Here is a 10,268-nt window from a genome sequence, read left to right on the forward strand (position 1 = left end):
ATAGGGGGTTTGACCACAACCGAGCTTTAACCATAGGGGGTTTAACCATAGGTCCGCGCACCATTCAAAGGTGTGTGGGCTGACAAAGAAAGGGGTGGTCTGGTATCTACATAGATGTGTGGTTTAAAAGGAAATGGAGTGCTGATATCTAAAGAGATGTGTTGGCTGGCATATGTAAAGATGTGTGACATAATAGTGATGGGTGGGCTGACATTTTGAGATGGGTGGGCTTACGACTACAGGACATTACCCCCACGTCAAATACACCCCGGGATAAACTCCCCTAACCAGTATTTACATCCCGGAGCAATTACCAGCTTGTAAATTACTCCCTGTCAATTACCCCTCCACTAACCCTAACTCTAACCCTAACCCTAACCCTAACCCTTACCCTGCAATTAACCGCCTCCCCCCACCTCATGCAAAAATCATAACTCTAACTCAAACTCTATACCTATATATTAATTTAATCGTATCCTTCAAATTGTCCATAACACTAACCCTAATTCTTACCTTGACTCTAACCCCGTTCATAAAAATAACTGTAAACCTAATTCGAAATCAAACCCCAAATATAACTCCCAAATCTAACCGTAACCCTAACACTAACCCTAACCATAACCCTAACCCTAACCCTAACCCTAACCCTAACCCTAAAACTAACCCTAACCCTAAAACTAACCCTAACCCTAAAACTAACCCTAACCCTAACACTAACCCTTGCCGTAGCCATGGCCATAGCCATAGCCATAGCCATAGCCATAGCCATAGCCATAGCCATAGCCATAGCCATAGCCATAGCCATAGCCATAGCCATAGCCATAGCCATAGCCATAGCCATAGCCATAGCCATAGCCATAGCCATAGCCATAGCCATAGCCATAGCCATAGCCATAGCCATAGCCATAGCCATAGCCATAGCCATAGCCATAGCCATAGCCATAGCCATAGCCATAGCCATAGCCATAGCCATAGCCATAGCCATAGCCATAGCCATAGCCATAGCCATAGCCATAGCCATAGCCATAGCCATAGCCATAGCCATAGCCATAGCCATAGCCATAGCCATAGCCATAGCCATAGCCATAGCCATAGCCATAGCCATAGCCATAGCCATAGCCATAGCCATAGCCATAGCCATAGCCATAGCCATCCATCCATCCATCCATCCATCCATCCATCCATCCACCCATCCATCTATCGATCCATCTATCCATCAATCCAACCATCCATCCCTCCATCTGTACATCTGTCTAATTTTTTCATGCACCAATGACTTTGCGATATGTAAAACACGATGTGGGCTAAAAATTACTACGAGTAAAATACGGGCCAAACAATGGGTAATGAAAATGTGTCGGGTTAAACAGTTGGTAATGAAAGTGTGTCGGGTTAAACAATGGGTAATGAAAGTGTGTCGGGTTAAACAGTTGGTAATGAAAGTGTGTATGGTTAAACGGTTAGTAATGAAAGTGTGTTGGGTTAGACAGTTGTTTATGAAAGTGTGTATGGTTAAACGGTTTGTAATGAAAGTGTATCGGGTTAAACAATGGGTAATGAAAGTGTGTCGGGTAAAACGGTTGGTAATGAAAGTGTATCGAGTCAAGCAGTGGGTAATGAAAGTGTGTCGGATTAAACAGTTGGTAATGAAAGTGTCTCGCGTTAAACAGTCGGGTTAAACAGTGGGTAATGAAAGTGTGTCGGGTTAAACAGTTTGTAATGAAAGTGTATCGAGTCAAGCAGTGGGTAATGAAAGTGTGTCGGGTAAAACGGTTGGTAATAAAAGTGTATAGAGTGAAGCAGTGGGTAATGAAAGTGTGTCGGATTAAACAGTTGGTAATGAAAGTGTCTCGCGTTAAACAGTCGGGTTAAACAGTGGGTAATGAAAGTGTGTCGGGTTAAACAGTTTGTAATGAAAGTGTATCGAGTCAAGCAGTGGGTAATGAAAGTGTGTCGGGTTAAACGGTTGGTAATAAAAGTGTATAGAGTCAAGCAGTGGGTAATGAAAGTGTGTCGGGTTAAACAGTTGGTAATAAAAGCATGCCGGGTTAAACAGTTCGTAATAAGAGTGTGTCGGGTTAAACAGTTTGTAATGAAAGTGTATCGAGTCAAGCAGTGGGTAATGAAAGTGTGTCGGGTTAAACAGTTGGAAATAAAAGTGTGCCGGGTTAAACAGTTGGTAATGAATGTGTGTCGGTTTAAACAGTTGGTAATGAAAGTGTGTAGGGTTGAACAGTGTGTAATGAAAGTGTGCCGGGTTAAACAGTGTATAATGAAAGTGTGCCGGGTTAAACTGTTCGTAATGAAAGTGTGCCGGGTTAAACAGTTGGTAATGAAAGTGTTTCGCGTTTAACAGTTGGTAATGAAAGTGTATAGAGTCAAGCAGTGGGTAAAACAAGTTTTCCGGGTTAAACAGTTGGTAATGAAAGTGTGTCGGGTTAAACAGTTAGTAATGAATGTGTGTCGGTTTAAACAGTTGGTAATGAAAGTGTGTCTGGTTAAACAGTCTGTAATGAAAGTGTGCCGGGTTAAACAGTAGGTAATGAAAGTGTGCAGAGTTAAACACTGGGTAATGAAAGTGATGAAAGTGTGTCGGGTTAAACAGTTGGTAATGAAAGTGTGTCGGGTTAAACAGTTGGTGATGAAAGTGTGTCGGGTTAAACAGTTGGTGATGAAAGTGTATCGAGTCAAGCAGTTGGTAATGAAAGTGTGCCGGGTTAAACAGTTGGTAATGAAAGTGTGTATGGTCAAACGGTTGGTAATAAAAGTGTGCAGAGTTAAACAGTTGGTAATGAAAGTGTGTCGGGTTAAACAATGGGTAATGAAAGTGTGTCGGGTTAAACAGTTGGTAATGAAAGTGTGTATGGTTAAACGGTTAGTAATGAAAGTGTGTTGGGTTAGACAGTTGTTTATGAAAGTGTGTATGGTTAAACGGTTTGTAATGAAAGTGTATCGGGTTAAACAATGGGTAATGAAAGTGTGTCGGGTAAAACGGTTGGTAATGAAAGTGTATCGAGTCAAGCAGTGGGTAATGAAAGTGTGTCGGATTAAACAGTTGGTAATGAAAGTGTCTCGCGTTAAACAGTCGGGTTAAACAGTGGGTAATGAAAGTGTGTCGGGTTAAACAGTTTGTAATGAAAGTGTATCGAGTCAAGCAGTGGGTAATGAAAGTGTGTCGGGTAAAACGGTTGGTAATAAAAGTGTATAGAGTCAAGCAGTGGGTAATGAAAGTGTGTCGGATTAAACAGTTGGTAATGAAAGTGTCTCGCGTTAAACAGTCGGGTTAAACAGTGGGTAATGAAAGTGTGTCGGGTTAAACAGTTTGTAATGAAAGTGTATCGAGTCAAGCAGTGGGTAATGAAAGTGTGTCGGGTTAAACAGTTGGTAATAAAAGCATGCCGGGTTAAACAGTTCGTAATAAGAGTGTGTCGGGTTAAACAGTTTGTAATGAAAGTGTATCGAGTCAAGCAGTGGGTAATGAAAGTGTGTCGGGTTAAACAGTTGGAAATAAAAGTGTGCCGGGTTAAACAGTTGGTAATGAATGTGTGTCGGTTTAAACAGTTGGTAATGAAAGTGTGTAGGGTTGAACAGTGTGTAATGAAAGTGTGCCGGGTTAAACAGTGTTTAATGAAAGTGTGCCGGGTTAAACTGTTCGTAATGAAAGTGTGCCGGGTTAAACAGTTGGTAATGAAAGTGTTTCGCGTTTAACAGTTGGTAATGAAAGTGTATAGAGTCAAGCAGTGGGTAAAACAAGTTTTCCGGGTTAAACAGTTGGTAATGAAAGTGTGTCGGGTTAAACAGTTAGTAATGAATGTGTGTCGGTTTAAACAGTTGGTAATGAAAGTGTGTCTGGTTAAACAGTGTGTAATGAAAGTGTGCCGGGTTAAACAGTAGGTAATGAAAGTGTGCAGAGTTAAACACTGGGTAATGAAAGTGATGAAAGTGTGTCGGGTTAAACAGTTGGTAATGAAAGTGTGTCGGGTTAAACAGTTGGTGATGAAAGTGTGTCGGGTTAAACAGTTGGTGATGAAAGTGTATCGAGTCAAGCAGTTGGTAATGAAAGTGTGCCGGGTTAAACAGTTGGTAATGAAAGTGTGTATGGTCAAACGGTTGGTAATAAAAGTGTGCAGAGTTAAACAGTTGGTAATGAAAGTGTGTCGGGTTAAACAATGGGTAATGAAAGTGTGTCGGGTTAAACGTTTGGTAATGAAAGTGTATAGAGTCAAGCAGTTGGTAATGAAAGTGTGCCGGGTTAAACAGTTCGTAATGAAAGTGTGTGGGATAAACGGTTTGTAATAAAGTGTGTCGGGTTAAAAAATGGGTAATGAAAGTGTGTCGGGTTAAACAGTTTTTGGAAATGAAAGTGTGTCGGGTTAAACAATTGGTAATGAAAGTGTATCGAGTCAAGCAGTGGGTAATGCAAGTGTGTCGGGTTAAACAGTTGATAATGAAAGTGTGTATGGTTAAACGGTTAGTAATGAAAGTGTGTCGGGTTAAACGGTTGGCAATGAAAGGAAAAACGGATCGATCATTAGTGTGAAGTAGGATTAAAGCGTATAGGAATAATTAAAAACCTGAGGGTGAGCACGTGACGGATGATAAAAACACATTTAACCAACGACCTGGAAAGAAAAGTTCATCGACACAAGATAGAGGTACAGGTGACTATGTCAGTAGAATAAATGTAACACGCAACTGGCAACATCTGCAGCAGCGTTTTTTTTTTAATTTTCCTCTAATTTACACAGGCTACATGGCTAGCGTTATAGACTCAAATTTACCAACGAGTGGTAAACATAAACTAGGATAATTAAATGTTAATTCCTCATTTAAAAAATTTACTTTTGAGGCTAAACAATTATATTTTAAGAGACGATAACTTCTAAAAGTAAAGTTAAGTTTCCTTTTTCAAACCTGACTGTCTATAGGTCAAGTTAAGTAGAGGCCACTTGTTTCTCTTGGGACGGAGTGGTCTAGCGGTAGAGAGCTGGACTGCTAACCCGTTAGTCTCGAGTTCGAATCCGGGTTCAAGTCAGTAGACCGTCCCTGAGTCCACCCAACTCTGATGGGTACTTAACTCACGTTAGGCAAAGTAAAGGCGGCTGGGCATAGTACTGACCACACTATCTCTTCATATGCCGAGGTCACAGAAACAAGTGAACTCTACTTCACTTGCCCTATAGACCGCCAGGTTTAAAAGGGAAACTTTACTTAACTTTTACTAATTAAGATTACACATTTTTGCGCCCCCCCCCCTATGGATAGCGCCCTAGGCGACCGCCTAGTTCGCCTTATAGTTAGCGCCGGCCCTGCTCGGGTCACATATAAGACTTGTCTTTCCCACATTCGCCCACCAACATTTAAACATTGCGAAATTCTTCATCATGTTTACGCATAGCTTAAGCCAGGGTTCCCAACTTTGTGCCCGCGGGCGCCATGTTACCCGCCTCTCGCTATTTGACAGAGATAGAATTTTTTTCATAAACATTATTTTAAAATATGACTTTTTTTTCATTTGCTACAGTTTTAATTTTTTTTTTTTGGCTGCCTAGGTTTATTAAACATGTTCGATACTTGTCCCAACTTGTCTTGCGGCGAGCCAGACTGCACTATTTACGCAAGCCTGGAACGACTAGTGCCATTTGCACATCAGACCTTGTACACGCAGAAAACCCGAAGTGAACGAATGGAACGAACGTCACTAACTGATCCGATAAACGCCGAAGGCGCCAATTTATAAGGCACATAACTCTGATTGCTTCGGCGATCATCGGCTCACTTCGGGTTTTCGGCGTGTACACGGAGTGATGTGCAAAAAGCATTCCCCGATTGGAACCGCGTTGTTGTCATTGTGATTGCTGCCCTGTTCGGGTCGCGACAGTTAGATCAGAGACATGTTCGTCAGACGAAACACGAATTAGGAGTTTTCTGTTAAAAAAATTAACAAACTAAAGCGAGGTGCATAATTTATTGTATTCATAAGCGATGATCTATTAATAAAATCTTATTATTGAGGAGATAGTTATGGTTTTGTTATAATATATTTATGCATATAATACAAAACAGACTTGCGCTATAAAATTGAAACGATATTGTAGTTTAATTATTTTTTTATTATTTATTCTTGCGCTAAAATGAGTGGACCAAGTAAAAATAGGTGGTGCCCGCCACCCTACCAATATTTTAGAATGTTCTATAGAGTAAATAAGCCGGGAGGGATCTCCCCTAAACTTTCTCGAATATTCTTATATAAAACTACGAGGGATGGCAACTCAGGACATAGACATGATTTTTAATCCATTTTAAATACTTAAAACTTTTTAAAAATTTCATAAAAAACGTTTTAATAACAAGCTTTTATGTAATGATTCACTAAAAAGTAGAAAATAAATTATACACTACTATTTAAATAACTAGAAAGAAAAGCGTGGGTCTCTTCTCAAATATTAGTAAAGGTATCCAATAGGTACCAAAGTACTAAAGTGACCCACGCTTTTCTTTATAGTAATTTAAATAGTAGTGTATAATTTATTTTCTACTTTTTAGTGCATCATTACATAAAAGCTTGTTATTAAAACGTTTTTTATGAAAAAATTTTACAATAGAGTTACATGACTAAAAACCATTGCGCGCTTACTGAACGTGATGGCGCGCCTACTGAAGGTGATGGCGCAGCTATTGAACGTGATGACGCGTGTGGTGTGGTTGGGTAGACATGCCTATTGATTCGATCCAAATTTTAATTAATTCATAAAAAATTAATTAGGCATCCAATTAAGTCAAATTTAATTTCAGATTGCATTGTCTTCATGTCTTGACCCACGTGCCAAATGTGAATCGTATCGGTCAAGTAGAAGTGTCCAAATTTTCACTCGAGCATTTCGATCTAGACAGACAGACTAACGACTGACGACAGAGGAAGCTTGTAAAAATAGAATAGAATCTCGTAAAAAAGGAATTGCACACTAAGTGAACGCCTAATAAAATGTGCATAATTGTGCGGGATATTATTAGTACTTTAAAAATTTACATGCGTTTTTTGTGAAATCGGAAATAGCGTGCATTAGTACTTCCGGTCAACGCAAGTTACTCAAACTTTGACAGAAGGTAGAGAAGTAGATATTTTACTTACATGTGAAATTTCATTTATCTATCTGAAATAGTGCTCAAGATATAGGCTTTTAAAAAATTAAAAGTAGAAAAAATACCATTTCCGTTTATCGGAAATCGCTCAAAAGTTGATCAGAATCTATGATTTTGATAAAATACTTATATATGAAATTTCATCAACCTAGCTGTAACGGTACTCAAGTTATCGTGTTTACACACTGACAGACAGACACACACAGAGACAGACACACAGACATACGGACAAGATTGCAAAATTATGTTTTTCCGTATCATTGAGGTGTAAAACGTCGAGATTTGTAAAAATCTCGATTTTTTTTTTGCACGATTACTTTCTCTATACTTCGTATATACGAGAAAGTAAAAAAAGTTGGGAACCCCTGGGCTAAGCCATCACGAAGTCATAAATCTCAACGTAAGTATCACAAATAAATTAAAATGTATGACTGGCGCTAGAAACAAACCCATTTAACTAATCATCATTACAAGCACGTAACCTTTGAAAGCTAATTACTTCAGTAAACACTTTGTCGGACACAGGGTAATTATTTTGAAAAATTGCTTCGTGACTTTGAGAAATAAATATGTTTATATGGGTCTAAAGAAAAACATATTTTATATGGGTTTTTAGAATAAACTCCTGTATGAGGGTCTTTAGATTAAACAGTCATGTATTTTTTATGGATTAAACAGTTCTATATGAGTATACAGAATAATAATATCCAGTTTTATACACGTCTATAGATTAAACATATCTATATGGGCTCATTGACTAACCAGTGCTATATGGCAGTGGCGTCGCTATGTCGGGTGTCAACCGGTGCGGCACCTAATGGCGTCAACCCCCTCCCCTACCCGAAATAAATCTACATATAGGCATATATATATATATATATATATATATATATATATATATATATATATATATATATATAGGCTAAATGAATGATACAACCTCCGGGGATAGTAGCTTACATGTCTTATACGACCTACTGGCATAGTAGCTTATCTAATATATAAAGCTCAGTTCTGTATGTAATGCATTTGTATGTCGTTGGAATTGTACGAATTTAAGTGTTAGAAAATTATCGTGCGCATTTGTCTAAATTTATGAGCTAAAAAATTACCATTGAAAGTGTTGGGAAATCATTTTCATTTTTCAAATTACAGTAATAATTGTCGGCATGTTCATTAAACACAAGTTTAAAAAAAATATCATCTTTTACAAAAATTCTAATTATGTCTTTATTTAGTCCTATAGCACTTACTTCCCTTTGATAAATTAGGAAAACAAAATTACTTCCCTTTATAGTCGAAAATAATTTACTTTTTAATTACTTTGTTTTGGTGTTGGGAAAAAAAAATAATTACATAATTAGCGGGGATTGATCAAGTGCAAATGTTGTAGGTATTTTACGGATAAGCTTGGAGTATTAAAATTGTTCATTAAATTGAAACAGGCGCGTTCGTTTAAGTGAGTGCAAAAGACTGTGAATAAGTTGGAGTACTATAGTCGTTCATTAAGCTAAAACAGGTGATTCCGCCCCGGGCGTTTATGTTCGCGTTAGTGTTTTCTTTGTGTTTAGGTGGGTTTGCGTTAGTGGTTGCGTTTTAATTTGGTTCGTTTTTGTTCTTTCTTTTTTCATTTTTGTTTGTGTTTTTTTTGTTTGGGTTTGTATTTGTGTTTTTGGTTGGTTTTGCGTTTGGATTTGGTTTGTTTTCGTTTGCTTTTTTCGTTGATTTTTTTTTTGTTGGTATTGGTGTTTGTGGTTGGGTTTGTTGTTAGGTTTTTGTTTTCGTTTGCTTTTTTGTTTGTTTTTTCTTTGTGTTTGTATTGGTGTTTGTGGGTGTGGTTGTGTTTGTTGTTAAGTTTTTGTTTTCGTTTGTATTTGCAATTGTGTTAGCGTTATGTTTGCGTTTTGTTGTTTTGGTTTTGGTTGGTTGTGGTTTGGGTGGGCAATGCCGGGTTTATGATGATTACTAAACACACAGGTAATGGTCTTTAACAGAAAGGTTTTTCACAGAGGCCAGAGCAGGGCCTGGCCGGGACGGCTAGTATAATATAATAATAAAACCTACTGGGATAGTATCCTACATGAATTATACGACGAATGGAGATGGTAGCCTACATGAATTATACGACTAATAGATATAAAAGCCTACACGAATTATTCGAGGCGTATCGAGGGGGGGGACATAAGTCCCCGGGCGCCGACATCAGGGGGGCGGCGCCAAATTGAAATTTTGAGGGGGGTGCAAATGAAATGTTTGAGGGGGGGGGGGGGTGCAAATCGAAAGTTTGTCCCCGGGCGCTGGGAAGGGTCGCTACGCCCCTGCGAATTATACGATCAATGATGCAGCACATTTAAAAAATAACACATGCTTGGACATTACACGAACTTTACAACATATTACACACTAAATCTACTTTTCCTGTCTACAGAGTAAATGAATTATACGACCAACCTTCACAGCACATACATTGAACGATCTACCTCAGTGAACATGAACTGAGACACTACCTACTCCTACATAAAAAGAACAATTTACCTCGCTGTTCATATCTTGTCTTGTTTAACTTTGCTAAGTAGAAATATTTGTTTCGATATATTTTTCGTTTTCTAACACAGTTTAAATATTTTTTTTTTGTAAATTATTTCTGATTTGTCTTAGTTGACTATGAGTTTTGTTTAATACTAATAAATCCCGCCTGTGCTTTGCTTCCTGTTATATCAACTTAAATTCATGATTTCATTTATTTCACGTCTAGTCCTTGTTTTAGCTATTGTGACAATGTTATTATACATTAGTAGATATGCGTAATCATCTGCAAATTGTTGCCCCTGTTTTCAGTTTAATATAACATTAACTATGTAGTTAAATACATTAAGAAATACTTGTACATACAACAAACTATTTTGGCTTCTAAAACACATTTTGGTATTACTACTGTAAACTACCAACAGTATCTTAGGATTTTTAAAAGAGAGACACAATTTTAAATACAATCATTTGATCATGAGCGTTTACCTGATGATCATAGCAGGAGCTGATGTTTACTACCGTGACGACTACGTGTTGTATGACAATGAATGGCGAGACAGTTCCGTTTGCAAGGCCGCAGGTTTTCTTGCTACTCT

The sequence above is a fragment of the Physella acuta genome, unplaced genomic scaffold (assembly GCF_028476545.2).
Source record: "Physella acuta isolate Inbredline_101_S28 unplaced genomic scaffold, ASM2847654v3 ptg000736l, whole genome shotgun sequence".
Lineage (NCBI taxonomy): Eukaryota > Metazoa > Mollusca > Gastropoda > Physidae > Physella > Physella acuta.